This window comes from Crocuta crocuta, unplaced genomic scaffold (genome assembly GCF_008692635.1).
Source record: "Crocuta crocuta isolate KB4526 unplaced genomic scaffold, BGI_CrCroc_1.0 scaffold445, whole genome shotgun sequence".
In the NCBI taxonomy this organism is placed as follows: domain Eukaryota; kingdom Metazoa; phylum Chordata; class Mammalia; order Carnivora; family Hyaenidae; genus Crocuta; species Crocuta crocuta.
Window position 1 is genome coordinate 3855022 of NW_027530847.1, and position 14730 is coordinate 3869751.

Here is a 14730-nt window from a genome sequence, read left to right on the forward strand (position 1 = left end):
ACCAGGGTAGATTTAAGAGACTGGGGCTGCAGTGCTGGAATCGTAGGAGGCTCAGGCAGGGGGCTAAAGTCCAGGCTGGCACTGATATGTGTGCCACTTATTATGCTGTTACTTGTTGTCTCAGCTTCAAATCCACCTGTCTAGCCCTCTTTGTAATGCTGACGCCAGCACCCTGCGCAAGGCAGTCTTCCTTTGCAGTCGCTTCATTAGGCTGTGCCGATGGGGGGTGCTAGAGGAGCACTGCAAGGAAAGTCGGCTGGCTTCCTAAGGGCTTCTGGTCCTCGCCACCAGCACTGAGCCAGCTGTGCTCTTCATTCGGGCATCGGTAGGGCATTTCCTTAGCATCATCTGGGCCCAGTTTGCAATACTCAAGTATTCGAATATATTCGAGTATTTACAGAGCCAGCCTCACTGTGCCTCACAGAGACAACAGCTCTAGCTGAGCTCTTTGCTCAGAGGTCTGGGTTTCAACTCTTCTGGCCCCTTACTCCAAGTTCCTAAGTTTTAATACTTCTCATTTCCTTTCCTGTTTCCCCAACCCTAGTGGCTGATTTCTGAGGTTGCTATCTCTGTGATAGCTTTGTGTCCTAATTTTTTTTCAGTTCTTAAATGCCTCGTTAGCAATTCTTTATATTAAATTAGTTAATATTAACCATAATGCTATGTTTAAGTATTAAGTTCCTTCTGTAAAAACAAGTGATAGGGCTCTGACTGATACCATATGCACTTAGATGAAGGGTTAGGTCAAAGAGACTGAGTCCAAGCTAGGGAGAGGCAGGGATCTCTGAAGGATTGCACTGGACATGAACAAATGGACTTGGGGGGAAATATTGGGAAGATGGTTCAGGACAACTCTTAGGTGGAGAGTTATAGTAGAGAAATTAATATGGTTTGGATGATCTGGATAAAGGATGAAATTTAAGGCCAGATGAACCTATGCGTGGGAATTAGGCAGGGTAATTGGCTACGTTGGGGTTATTGGTGGTATAGTTAGGCTGTGGTTAGTTTAAGGCTAAACCTGAGTAGATCCAGGGTAGAGTGCTGTCGGAAGTTGAAGTTAGGATTGAGTCTGACCTTGGGCTTAATTTGAGTGACGGTGTGAGTGCTCAGAACGGAGGATTGGTTTGTACTTGTGTTGTACCAGTCAAGTACCAAGTTTGTACTTGACTGGCCTTATCCTGAGTGGATCCATGTAACTGGGGTGGATCTGGGTCTACTGGAATAGAATTCAACTACAGCCTCAGAGTAAAAAGTACCTAGTGGCTTTTCCCCGTAATTTCCCGAATTACTTGGGTGGGAACTTCAGAGGCACTGACTGGTTCAAACATAAGAATTTGGAGGCTGGGTGGAAGAAGAAACAGGACTGGTATGTTCAGAAGAGGCTCTTCTTGAAGCCTGAACATTTCCGGAAGAGCACCTTGAGAGAAGTTTCTCACAGCCTTCCACTATTCATCCTCAACATAACCATTCTCTTACCCACTCCTTTCCTTTCTCTTCTTTCCTAGCCTCCCCTCCCCCCCAACTCTCTGCTTCTGGGAAATGGCCATTGCCCAGTGGGTATTTTTGAATGGCTACCATTACCGTCATACTAACCTGATGGCAGTTTCAGCTTCCCACAGAAATGCAGTGTTAACTAGTCAGTCAGGATTTTTTGTCAGCACCAATTAGGTCATCCGTCACAAGGCCCTCTCCATCCCCACCCACCCCCGNTAATCTGCATGATAAGACCCCTTGTTCTCCACTCCCCACAGAAATGGACAGCCTACAACAATCCTTTCTTTTCTTTTGCTGATAACTTCCTTGCCCTACAGTCTTTCCTATAAAAGCCTTCCATTTTGTACAACTCCTCAGAGCTCCCTTCTATTTGCTAGATGGGATGCTGCTTGCTCCATAAATTGCGTAGTAAAGCCAATTAGATCCTCAGATTTACTTGGTTGGATTTTGTTTTTTCATGCGAGGCTTCAGTATGACAGTAATGGCCGCCATTACTGTCATCTTCTTCTTGTGAAGAGGGAACACAGTGAAACTGAGCCCCAGAGAGGAAAGTGAACTTCTGAAGGGCAATGCTGAAACTACAATAGCCATCACACACATCACATACTTCACTGTATGCAGTGAAGTTGTTACTTAAGAATGAAGGTGTACTGTAGACATTTTTAGACAAGCAAAAATGGGAAATATTTGCTGTAATAAGGTCTCATTAAAGGACATTCTAAACGACATGCTTTAGGCAGAAAGTCTGAGATTCAAGAAGGACAAAAAGTACGGTATTTATAAAATACGTGGCAAATATAAGCAATCAGTCATTTATAAAACACAAAAACACTACGTGGGGGGAACTGAAAGCAAACACGATGGAATTACTGTATAAATTAGGAGGTGAGTATTTGGTATGAAAAGATAAAGAAAAATTGAAAGGAAAAGAAGATACAAAGATTTCCAAGTGAATACTAAGCCAGAGAAAGCTTATTTAGCTCAATTAGTATCAGAAAAAATACATTTCAAGGGAAAAAGCATTACTGAGATACAAAGGATCACTGCATAGCAAAATATGTTTTCAAACATATTTTTGTATCTAATAATACACCATGGGGGTATATGTGTATAAAAATAATCAGAAATAAGGAAGTTGATGAGTCTACAATTAAAGTTAGAGATTTAAAAACCATCTTTCTCACACCCAAAAAGACTAATAATCCAGTGAAGAAATGGGCAGAAGACATGAACAGACACTTCTCCAAAGAGGACATCCAGGTGGCCAACAGACACATGAAATGATGCTCAGCATCCCTCCTCATCAAGGAAATACAAATCAAAATCACACTGAGATACTACCTCACACCAGTCAGAGTGGCTAAAATGAACAAATCAGGAGACTAGAAATGCTGGCGAGGATGTGGAGAAACAGACACCCTCTTACACTGCTGGTGGGAATGTAAATGGGTGCAGCCCCTCTGGAAAACAGTGTNTGGGGGGGTAGAAGGAGGGAGGCAAACCATGAGAGACTCTTGAATTCTGAGAACAAACTGAGGGCTGAGGGGGTTAGGGAAGAGGGGTAGATGGGTGATGGGCATGGAGGAAGGGACTTGTTGTGATGAGCACTGGGTGTTATACGGAAACCAACTCGACAATAAACTATAATTTAAAAAAAACCAAAAACAAAATAAATAAATAAACTAAAAAGAAAAGAACACCTTTCTCAGTAATTGATATTATAAACAATAGTTATTAAGTACTACTTAATAAGATTGAGCTAATATATGCTTATTGAACACTACATCCTAACAATATTATTTTCAAGTATAGCTAGAACATTTATAAAGTATCATGACATACTGGGAAAATCTCAACACATTTCAACAGATTAATAACATATGAGTCTCTCTTCTGATTATGTTGTAGGCATGAATTAGGGGCTACTTCTATTTGCTTTTCTTGTTGAACTATATGTTTTTTGGAGGGCTCTAGAGATCCAAATTTAGGTGTCTACAAAAAAATATCCAAAAACCTCACAAGCATTTAAAATATAACTCTTTTAGGGGTAGCTGGCTGGCTCAGTTTGTAGAGGATGTGACTCTTGATCTCAGGGTCATGGGACAGGTGAGTTAGATCCCCACACTGGGAGTAGATTTTCTTCAAAAAAATCTCTTCCTTAAAAAAGTAAAATCTAACTCTTTTAGTTTTATCAACTGAAACTACTAGAAATAATAGCATCCTATTAGCAATGAGTCTAATGCCCAGATGTTGGCTTCAAAGTCAACTCTTCACTAAAAGGAATCTGGGCATTTTAGAGAAACAGCTGAATCTTCATCTAGTGTTGGGAACATACAAGGTGAGCTTAGGACACTTTCTTGTGTTGAAATCATGGAAGTTTTAAAAAATAACAGGTCACTGTAACATTATTTACAATAGTTAAGACTTGGAAACCATCTAAGTATCCATTAATAGATGAATAAGCATGAATAGATATATATAACATATATATTATTCACAAATTGTGAATATATATAATATTACATTATATTACATATAATAATACTCCGATATACATATTTGGAATATTATTCAGCCACAAAAAAGGAGGAAGTCCTGCCATTTGCAACAACATGGATAGATCTTGAAGGCATCATGCTAAGTGAACTAAGTCAGACAATGATAAGTACTGTACGATCTCATTCATATGTAGAATCTAAACTGAACTTACAGAAACAGGGAACAGATTGGTGTTGCCAGGAGTGGGGGGTGGGGTGGGGGAAATGGGTGAAGGTGGTCAAAAGGCTCAAAGTTCCAGTTATAAGATAAATAAGTTCGGGGGATCTAACGTATAGCAGGATGACTAAGAACAGAGTATTGTATACTTGAAAGTTGCTAAGAGAGTGAATCTTAAAAGTTCTCATCACAAGAAAAGAAACTGTGTCTGTGAGGTGATGGATGTTAAGTAACTTTATTGCGGTAATTATTTTGCAATATATACGTGTATCAAATCATTATGCTTTACTCCTTAAATTAGTACAATGTTATATGTCCATTATATCCCAAGGAAGCTGGGATACAGACTGAGGCTGCCTTAGTCTTGTTTCCACTGTTGAGGCCAAAGCTTTTCCCACTAGTATATGTTCATAAGTTGAGGGCTACAGATACACGAATGGAGAAAGAATGTCTTTATTGTCAAAAAACTCAAATTGAAATTTAAGCATTTCCTTGATTTATGAATATGGACCACAAATTCATTAGTATTAGCTATTCCTCTGACTTTACCACCAAAAGAAATAGAAATAATCATATATTATATTAAAGATGTTGTATATATGCTGAGATATCATCTATGCTCATTGCTATTGTCAAATTGTACTAGTTAGTTATCATACCTGCTATTTGAACTTATTTAAGACACTAATAAATATTTATAGATCTATTTAATATTTTTAAAAGTATGAGGTCATGTAAAAGGAGGCAGGATCCTGCTGGAAGTAATTTCTGCTTCTTAAACTGATGATAATCTGGGCATCAAAAATAATGCCAAATCCAATGAATGGAAATACACTGTATCAATGAAAGGACAGAATTGCTTAATGATACTCAGAGGATGGATAACCAGAAAGGCTCCTATGTCCCCCGTTGAGGCCGCCACAAAGCAAACTTCTTACTTTGAACACCAGTAACTTATTTGAATGCATTACGTAGCCCTCCTGCCTCTCCAGTAGGAGCTATATTTCTAGTAACCAAATAGCTCTAGTTGATGAGGGAAAGTTCTATTTTACTGAGTTGTATCCTTCAAATCCTAAAAAATTTGTTGACTCAGGTAAGGACTATCATTTGTGTTAAACCCATTAGGTGTCAGATTGACATGAGACTACACATTTGTATAGGAAAAGTAGCACATATGGATTAATTACAATATAAAAGCAAGAAGTCAGCACTGTTCCATAAAAAGATCAGATGCTCATCACTTTAATTCAGTTGTGAATTTGAACATTGAGTGACATGCAGATACTAAGCGACCCCTGATGTGTTGCAAGATCAAGAACATAGCTTCAGCTGTGATGCATTCTTGCCAAAAATATTACTTTAATGTTTTTTTTTTTTAATTTCTGAGAGACAGAAAGAGAGAGAGAGAGAGACAGCGTGGGCANATCACTTTAATTCAGTTGTGAATTTGAACATTGAGTGACATGCAGATACTAAGCGACCCCTGATGTGTTGCAAGATCAAGAACATAGCTTCAGCTGTGATGCATTCTTGCCAAAAATATTACTTTAATTTTTTTTTTTAAATTTCTGAGAGACAGAAAGAGAGAGAGAGAGAGACAGCGTGGGCAGCGGAGGGTAAGAAAGAGGGAGATAAAGAATCTGAAACAGGCTGCAGGCTCTGAGCTGACTGTCAGCGCAGAGCCTGGTGCGGGGTTCAAACCCATGAACTGTGAGATCATGATCTGAGCCGAAGTCAGATGCTTAACTGACTGAGCCACCCAGGCGCCCCAGCAAAAATATTACTTTGAATCAATAAAACCATCAGAACCAACCTCATAGGTATGTGATATAGTGGGAAACAGGCCGAAGAAGACCAGACAAAACAGAGGATGGGGTACTGTAAGAACAACTGGTCCAATGTCTTCAACAAGTCAATGTGTGACAAAATGGGGACTGTGCCAGATTGAAAGAGGCTGAAGGGATATAAAATCATGGACAATGGTTTGGGCATACCAGTTTCACAGAACATTTTGCACTAGGATGAACAAAAATGCATAATAAGTTTTCAAAGTACTTTAAGGAAAAGCAATCCATCAAGAGTAGTACTGGAAGAAATATAAACCTGAATAGATCAACCAAGCACGGAGTCATTGGCATCCCACTAAATCTCATGCTCATAAAATATAAACACTGAGTTCCAGTTTGTTTTGCTTCAAATCGTCCTTGTTCACGCTCTTTGGCCCCATTGTAATTATTAATAATGCTTTCCTTTATCTCAAATATGTCCTGTTTACATTAATTATGGTTGAATTAGATGGTCATCTCAGATCTTGCAAACTTTAAGGGAACAGTTGATTCCCGTCTTACACAAGTTGTTCCAGAAAATAGAGGAAATTTAAGAGCTGCCCAGATGATTTTAGGAGGTATTATCTTGATTTCAAAAACAGACAACAATAAAGAACAGAAGAACAATAGGCTATATTTCCTTTGTATGTATGTGCTTGAATTCCAAATAAAATTTGTAGATAATAAGACTTAACATGTTAGAAATATACCAAGATTAATTAAGGTAGATCTAAAAATGTGAGGATGATATAGTATCAGAAAATCTAACAATATAATTCTTTGTTAATAAACAGAAAAGGATTATAGGGTTACCTTAAATGATCCAGAGAAAATATTTTATAAATTTCAAACACTTAGTAGAAGATCTTAAGAAATTAGAAGAAGTAAAGAACTCACTAAACATACTAAAGACTAAAGGTCAAACTCTTGAGAAGAATGTTATATTTATTCGAAGAATTTTGGATACGTTCCATTTAAAACTGGAAGAAAAAAATATGGAAGCATTCCTACTAATAGTGCTAATGTTTACTGTAACAGTGGAGAACGTGGCTCATGTTATTAGGGAAAATAAAAATAGGTGCAAAGACTGAAAAGATGGAGATGTAATCGTCATTGCTTGCAGATTTTCCTGAAAAAACCAACAGAATCGATCAAAGAACAAAGAGAATTCAGAAGAGAGTTCAACAGGTTTGCTGGAGGTCAACTCCTGAAAATCAAAAGCATTTCTCCATGTAACCAATGATCATGTGGAAGCACAGTCTTCCCACTTAACCATTCTAGTAATATCCAAATCATTTGTCAATTTTTGTAAATTGTTGATGGAGTCTTCTATTTTGTTTGGCTGTTACTGTAGAAATGTTGCTTTGGTTTGAGTTAAGAATAAGAAAGTGCATCCAACTCTTCTCAAAGGGCCCTTTGTTTTACGGTCCCTGTTAAACAGCAGGATGAAGGCTCACATTTCACTCTCTACGGCTCCAAAGCCCATGCTCTTTCCACTGAACTACATTTTCCCCCTTGATGTTGGGACTCTGTATGCTCTGCCTAAAATCCAGATTCATTAATCTGGTGTTCAAAGTCCCCCCACAATTCAACCTTCTAAATACTTACTAATTTGCATTTACTAGCTCTTGAGGTAGATCTGGTCTTACATCTGCTGCTAGAGAGACAGAGATACTTAGTGCCCATGGGGTACATGCAAAGTGAATAGGCAGCCTCACCTCTTTATTGTAGTTTCTGCGATTCTCTTTTAATGGGGAAAGTGAGCTTGCTTAAGGAAAAGTAAGGTCCAGGAAGGGGAGGGAATGTTGCTGTCTGGCCTTACCCAAGGATGGATTATGAATCCATCTCAGTGCCTGCAGTTCTATACTTTCTCCAAATAGCTCTGAACTGCAGCTGGCCTGCTGGTCAACCTCAGGAATGACTCACAAATGTTGACCGTGCTTCCCTGCTTGGAGTCACATCTCACTGCATTCTCTACCCAGCCTCAACCAGACAGAGGTCTGCTCTCTGCTTTCAGGACCCTCCTCCTTCAGCTCCCCTCTGCTAGCAGAGAAAAAAGATAGAGATGTACGGTGGCTTCCATAGAGCAAAGCCTACATCTATTCCATCTTTTTTAATGACGATTTTTAGAAATTATTTTTATTTTTAAGATTAAGCATCCTTGCTAACAATCTAGAAACAGTTCTAGCTGATTCTTTGCATATACACACATAAAATGATTAAAAAAATTATTCCCCAATTTTCAGTGATAAGATAGGAAAAAAGAACATGTTCATGACCATAGCTGGATTCTTCTCTTTCTCAAAAATTTTTTTATTTTGCTGCCAAGGCACTCATCAAACCATAAGGAAAGACAATTTTTCAAAAAGCAAACAAAACCCCCAAATAGAGACCTAAGTATGAGGCCAAAATTACCTCCCCCTATCCAAAGACATTGCTCTTATAAAAGGGGTAGGAAGCCAAATCTCTACAGCTCATTAAAAAGCAACTTTAAAAAGAATTCACAAAGTTAGGGCTGGAACTACAGTGATGTGGACAGGATAAAAAAAAACCAGATAATAATAAAAAAAATTTAGCTTGAGGATATAATAGGTTTTGTCCCATTCTAGCAGGGGTAATGAAATTCTGAGCTGCTGGAGATAATATTAAAATCGTCCTTACCAACAGAAGGAAGGGCAAGGTTAAGGGGAGAGAATGTAGAACAAAAGACAGCAAAGGCAAGATTGTTTCGAATCTAGGCTTTACTTCCCAGGAAAGATGAATGGGGTTGAAATTCTTCTGAGCCACTCTCAAATTCTAGACTTGACTCAAAACCAGGGGACTATACACCACTAAGAAATATGAAGTGACTCACAGTCTTGCTTGATATTAAAATATTTTTAAAATTATCTATATATTTCTATTCTGAAAAGCAGTAGATCAAAACGATGCTAAGCTCTCCAGTCAGTTATAGAATAAAGGGCTTCTTCCAAAGAGAACTAACTTAGCAGACATTTAGCTTGGAAGGAATGTAACATGGAATAAATGAGATGAGGTTCTCAGTACAATTTTAATAAGGCTTCTATCCCCCTCAATTTTAAGAAGCAGTACACCCAAGGGACTCACATAAAATATCTTAGAGGGATGCTTCTCAGAGGCAAAATGGTCTATATGTCTAACTCATGACCCCTCTCTTTAACTGAGGCTTGGGGAAGAAAATAAGTATTTAATTTTTATTTGTTTTTATATATTTATTTTTATTTGAATGTAGTTGGCACACAGTGTTACATTAGTTTCAGATGTTCAACATAGTGATTTGACAAGTTTATAGAAGGGCAGCTACCTTCTGTCCCCATACAACACTATTACAAGACCATTGACTGTGCTCCTTACATTGTACCTTTTATTGCTATGACTTATTCATTCCATAACTGGAAGCCTGTATCTCCTACTGTCCTTATGAACCCAATAAATAGTTAATTTTTAACTATTCAAAGTTTTGGGCAGATTGTAATATTTATGTTTAATATCTAGTTTTCATTTTCTGAAACTTAGGCTTATAATTTTCCCTATTATGCTCTTTGAAAAATGGATGAATGTCCCTAAATAAGCAATACCATATGAAATATAAACCTCCTTCTTCCATATCTTTTATATAGGAAGAGTGAATGAACAGTACCCTAAAAATTCTATGAAGTTACTTTGTGTATTTAATGAAACTAAGCTAAACCATTCCACTTCCACATCTTGAGCAGTAGTAGGAGGTAGTTAGTCTTCAATCTCATCTTCCCAAATATCTCCATTAACATCCACAGTTAAAATATGGAACAATCAGTTAAAACATGGGGAATCAGGATCAGTGAAATGTTCATAAGGGTTTGCTCTAGAGAAAGAACACAGTCCAACAGAAATACTGCATACAGATCATCTTGTTAGATCCATCTACTTTCTCCATGGGAGCCTCACAACCTGGGCAGCTGTTTAAATTCTTTCCGAGTCCCTTCTTACTTTCCATCTCTTCCAGTGCTTTCTTACCACACCCCTGTTCCGAAAGTCTTTTATTGGCCTCACCTGCTTACAAGTACTCATTTCATAAAACTATTACTTTTCCTGCAGTCACCTTATGGGAAAATAAGTCGGCTTCCACTAGTTCTTTGACCTGACCCAGAGTGGCCACCAAAGGGCATTTGGATTCTGGGCACTTGAGGCATTGAACTTGGCCACCTCTGATCTGGATTTCAAAGTAGTCCTTCAGACAGGCTTTGAAGTATGCATGCCTGCACTCCCAAAAGTACATGCATCCACTCCTTCACTACCCACCTTCTCACAGAAACAGACATTGCACAGGAACAATGTACTATTAAAGCATTTTGTGTGCTGAGCTTGATCAAAGTCCAAGATTGCCTGGATCAGATTCAACTCTGATTCCACATCCTGCGTGGGTCTCTCATCCACAACTTCCACTTGGTTAGATCAGGTCTGACAGGCCCTCCAAAATCTAGCTCTGTGTTAGGAGAGCCTTGAGCTATCTCCTGCAGTTTTTTCTCAGAACCCATCTTGAGGTCAAAAGGAGAGATAATATTGAGCTAGGGTCTCTTCCTTAAGGAACTGCATCCAGGCAGGGCATCTGGGTGGCTCAGTCAGTTAAGCATAGGATTTCAGCTCAGGGCATGATCTCATGATTCGTGAGTTTGAGCCCCACGTCTGTCCTCTGTGTGGACAGCTTGGAACCTGGAACCTGCATCAGATTCTGTGTCTCCCTCTCTCTGCCCTCCCCCACTCGCACTCTGTCTCTCTCGCTCTCAAAAATAAACAAACATTAAAAAAAACCAAATTTTAAAAAATTGCCTCCAGGCAAACAGGACCACGCTGCTTTGGTGTTCTTACTGTAGGTTGTCTAAGTGCTAGCAGAAACAAATAGCACTCAAAACTACCTTCAGATTTTGTGAAAATCTATATAGATCCTGGTTTCTCCACCTTGGAAGGACTCTTGTTTTCAAATGCATCTCTGTCATAAATACTCATCGGGGCCAGCAAATTCAACCTCCTCAGTTTCTAGGTCTTCTGACTACATGTACATCTGAGAAGCTGAGGACAATATAACACTACAGCCTGCATCTCATTTCACTTTTGAAAGTTGTTCTTTTAAAGGAGAACAACTCTTGAGAAATAGTAGGGGTTCATTAATTGTTAGCAATCATCATTAACATCCTTATTATCCTCACAACACTCCTCGAAGGTAGGCATTGACTCCTATCTACATGTCTTTATAGAAATTTAAGAAGAATCTACAAATTATTAGAATTAATAAGTAAGTTTATGAACTTCTCTTGATACAAGATCAACAACAATTGGAAAGTGAAGGTAGATTATACAGTGGAAACAGAGGGTAGAACGGTGGTTATCAGGGTTCAGAGGGTAGGTGAGGGGAAATGGAGACATGGTGGCCAAAAGGTACAAACTCCCAGTTACGAGATGAATAAGCTCTGGATGTCTAGTGTACAACATGGTTACTAAAGGTAACAATACAGTATTGTATACTTGAAAGCTACTAGGGGAGTAGAACTTAAATGTTACCACGAAAAATGGTAACTATGTGACAGGATGGAGGCATTAGCTAATGCTACAGTGGTAATCATTCTACAATATATAAGTGTATCAAATCATCACCTTATACACCTCAAACTTACACAATGTTATACATCAATTGTACTTCAGTAAAGCTGGGGGAAAAGTCATACTTAAGGTATTTTCTCCCTTGCTGAGAAAAATTATTTAAATAAATGCACCAACACACAAAATTCTGCCAAAAAAGAGAATAAAGGTAAAAGAAAAGATGCACTTACCATGGAATAAAAAATATCAATTAACTAGGAACAAATCCAAAGAAAGTCAAGATTTCTATGTGGGAAACAGATAAATTGAGATAAATTCAAGAAGACTGAAACCAGAGGGAGAACCTCATCTTCTCCATGATGTAAATATTCTCCAAATCGATCTGTAGATTCAGTGGGATCACAAAATCCCATGTGTTTTCTCTTTGTGTAAATTGACAAGCTGATTCAAAGATTTAGAGACATCAATTGGCAAAGAATAATCAAGATAATCCTGAAGGAAAAAAGCTGTAGAATTTAAATTCTGATATTTTAAGATTTACCATAAAGTTATAGGACTTAGGGGGCACCTGGGTGGCTTAGTCGGTTAAGCGTCCGACTTTCACTTAGGTCATGATCTCACGGTTCGTGGGTTCGAGCCCCGCATCGGGCTCTGTGCTGACTGCCAGCTCAGAGCCTGGAGCCTGTTTCAGTCTGTGACTCCCTCTCTCTGACTCTCCCCTGCTCATGCTGTCTCTCTCTCTCTCTCTCTCCTAGAAATAAATAAAAATATTAAAAAAAAAAGTTACAGGACTTAGGAAAGTGTGATGTTGAGGCAAAGATAAATGAACTATGGAAACAAAATAGAGTCCAGAAATAGACCTAGTCGTGCATGGTTAGTTGATTTCTGAGAAAAATGGCACAACAGAGTAAGGGAGAAAGGATAGTGTTTTCAATAAATGTTGCATTATCAGTTGGATATCCATATAGGAAAAAAAAGAGAGAGAAATTTGGCTTCTCTCTCACACCATCCACTAAAAACAATTCCATATGGATTATAGATCTTAATAAGAATGTAAAACCTTCTTACTAAATTTCTAGAAGGAACATAGGAGAATATGTTTATGATCTTAGCATAAGTAAAGACTTTTTTAAAGCATAAGTAAAGATTTTTCAACAGGACATAGAATATACTAACCATAAAGGAAAAGAGACAAATTTGACCTCATTAAAATTAGGAACACTTGTAGAACAAAAAGATGTCAATAAGATAGGGAAAAGAAAAGTCGTGGAAGCTATTTTTAAAACATATAACCAACAAAGATATTGTACCTAAACCATATGCAAATTTCTTACAAATCATTAAGAAAAATTCAGAGAAGAGGAAAGAGAGAAAAGAAGGTCAAAGTCTTGAACAGACATTTCACAAAGTAGAATAGCCAAATGACCAATGATCATAAGAAAAGATTCTCAATCATATTGGTTATTGAAAAACTGCAAACTAAAATGACAATGAACTACCATTACCCATGAACACCAGAATGGCTAAAGTTAATAAAGACCGATAATATCAAACATTGGTGGGATGCTTTAAAATGATACAACCACTTTGGGAACTATTTGACTGACTGTGGGTAGAAAAGGTCATCACATGCTTATCTATGACCTATCAATTTCTCCAACAGAAATGCCTATATATGTGCATAAAAAAGATATGAGTAAGAATAGTAGTATGCATAGTAGTAGTATTCATAAATGACTCTGAGCTGGAAAATATCCAATGCCTGTCACCATGTATATCTCACAAACATAACGATGAACCAGACACAAAAGCATACTTATGTATGATTCCATGTATATAAAGTTCAAAAACAGGCAAAATCAATTAGTGTATCTATGATAGAATTAAATTCAGGAGTGTGATTAACTTTGGGGAGGGCTGTGTGGAGAGTGACAGGGTAGGAACAAAATCGGGGTGTCTAAGTTGGAAATAATATCATATTTCTTGACCTAAGATTGGTTTACACAGGTGTATTCACCTTGGGGTAATTCCTGTGTTGTATATTTTTTATTCATGCACTTTATTGAATGCAGTAACTTACCTTGGTAAGATAGTTCATTGAAAAAGTTGTGAGCAAATCTGAATGAATGGTAGGTATAAAAACAGTAATAGTAATACCACATGACCAAAACAAGATATAATTTGAGAGGAAATATATGGGTTAAATTGTCATTCTCTAAGAAACGGTCAACTTCCTAATTTGTACTGCATTTTAATAACTCAAGCATGTATATTTTAAATTTCGGTGGCACAGCTAAGAAAATAATGAATTTTTATCGACAATCTAATATTGGTAAATGGAATAATAAAAATACTTAATCTAAACCATGGTTTACTTTTAGTGAATAGCAGATATCCAATTTGCATTGATTGGTATTTACACTGAGTTAACTGTCACATCCTGTTTTTATAATTCCTAACCCGTCTTGCTTTGATGTTCTATTCTTTATAATTCCTTTTTTTTTTTACTTTTTAGTGTTTTAGTTATTTCTGAGAGAGAGAGAGAGAGAGAGACAGTGTGAGCAGGGGAGGGTCAGAAAGAGAGGGAAACACAGAATCTGAAGCAGGCTCCAGGCTCTGAGCTGTCAGCACAGAGCCCGACGCGGGGCTCGAACCCACGAACCGTGAGATCATGACCTGAGCCGAATTCGGAGGCTTAACCGACTGAGCCACCAGGCACCCCAAATTACCTCTTGTGTTTGCCCCTAACAGTGTAGGTAGCACATAACATTAGTCCCATGTTTCAACATGCCCCAGTAGAGGTCTATTAAACTCAGTTTCCCGACAATCATTTCTCCTTTTGATACTGTTTTGTAGTAGCAAATTCTCCATATAATTTGCACTGTAATGTTGATTTCTCTTTGAACTGTTAATTAATATTTTCTATATCCAACAAGCCCATGGAAGTATACATAATAGAGCCATGATTAATATTATGATAGGATGATTTTTAAAAACTAAAGAAATATTGGTTTTAAGTAAATAGACTTTGAAAATATCATTTTAACAATGTATAAAGTTGTTTCTTTTTAAAAATTTTTAAAAATAGTTTTTATTTTTA

The 14730-nt window shown here is 37.7% G+C and overlaps 1 pseudogene; it reads right to left on the reverse strand.

The window, feature by feature from the left end:
- Positions 1-9782: 9782 nt before the first annotated feature.
- LOC144235813 (E3 ubiquitin-protein ligase RNF14 pseudogene) lies at positions 9783-10628 on the reverse strand (annotated as a pseudogene).
- Positions 10629-14730: the final 4102 nt, after the last annotated feature.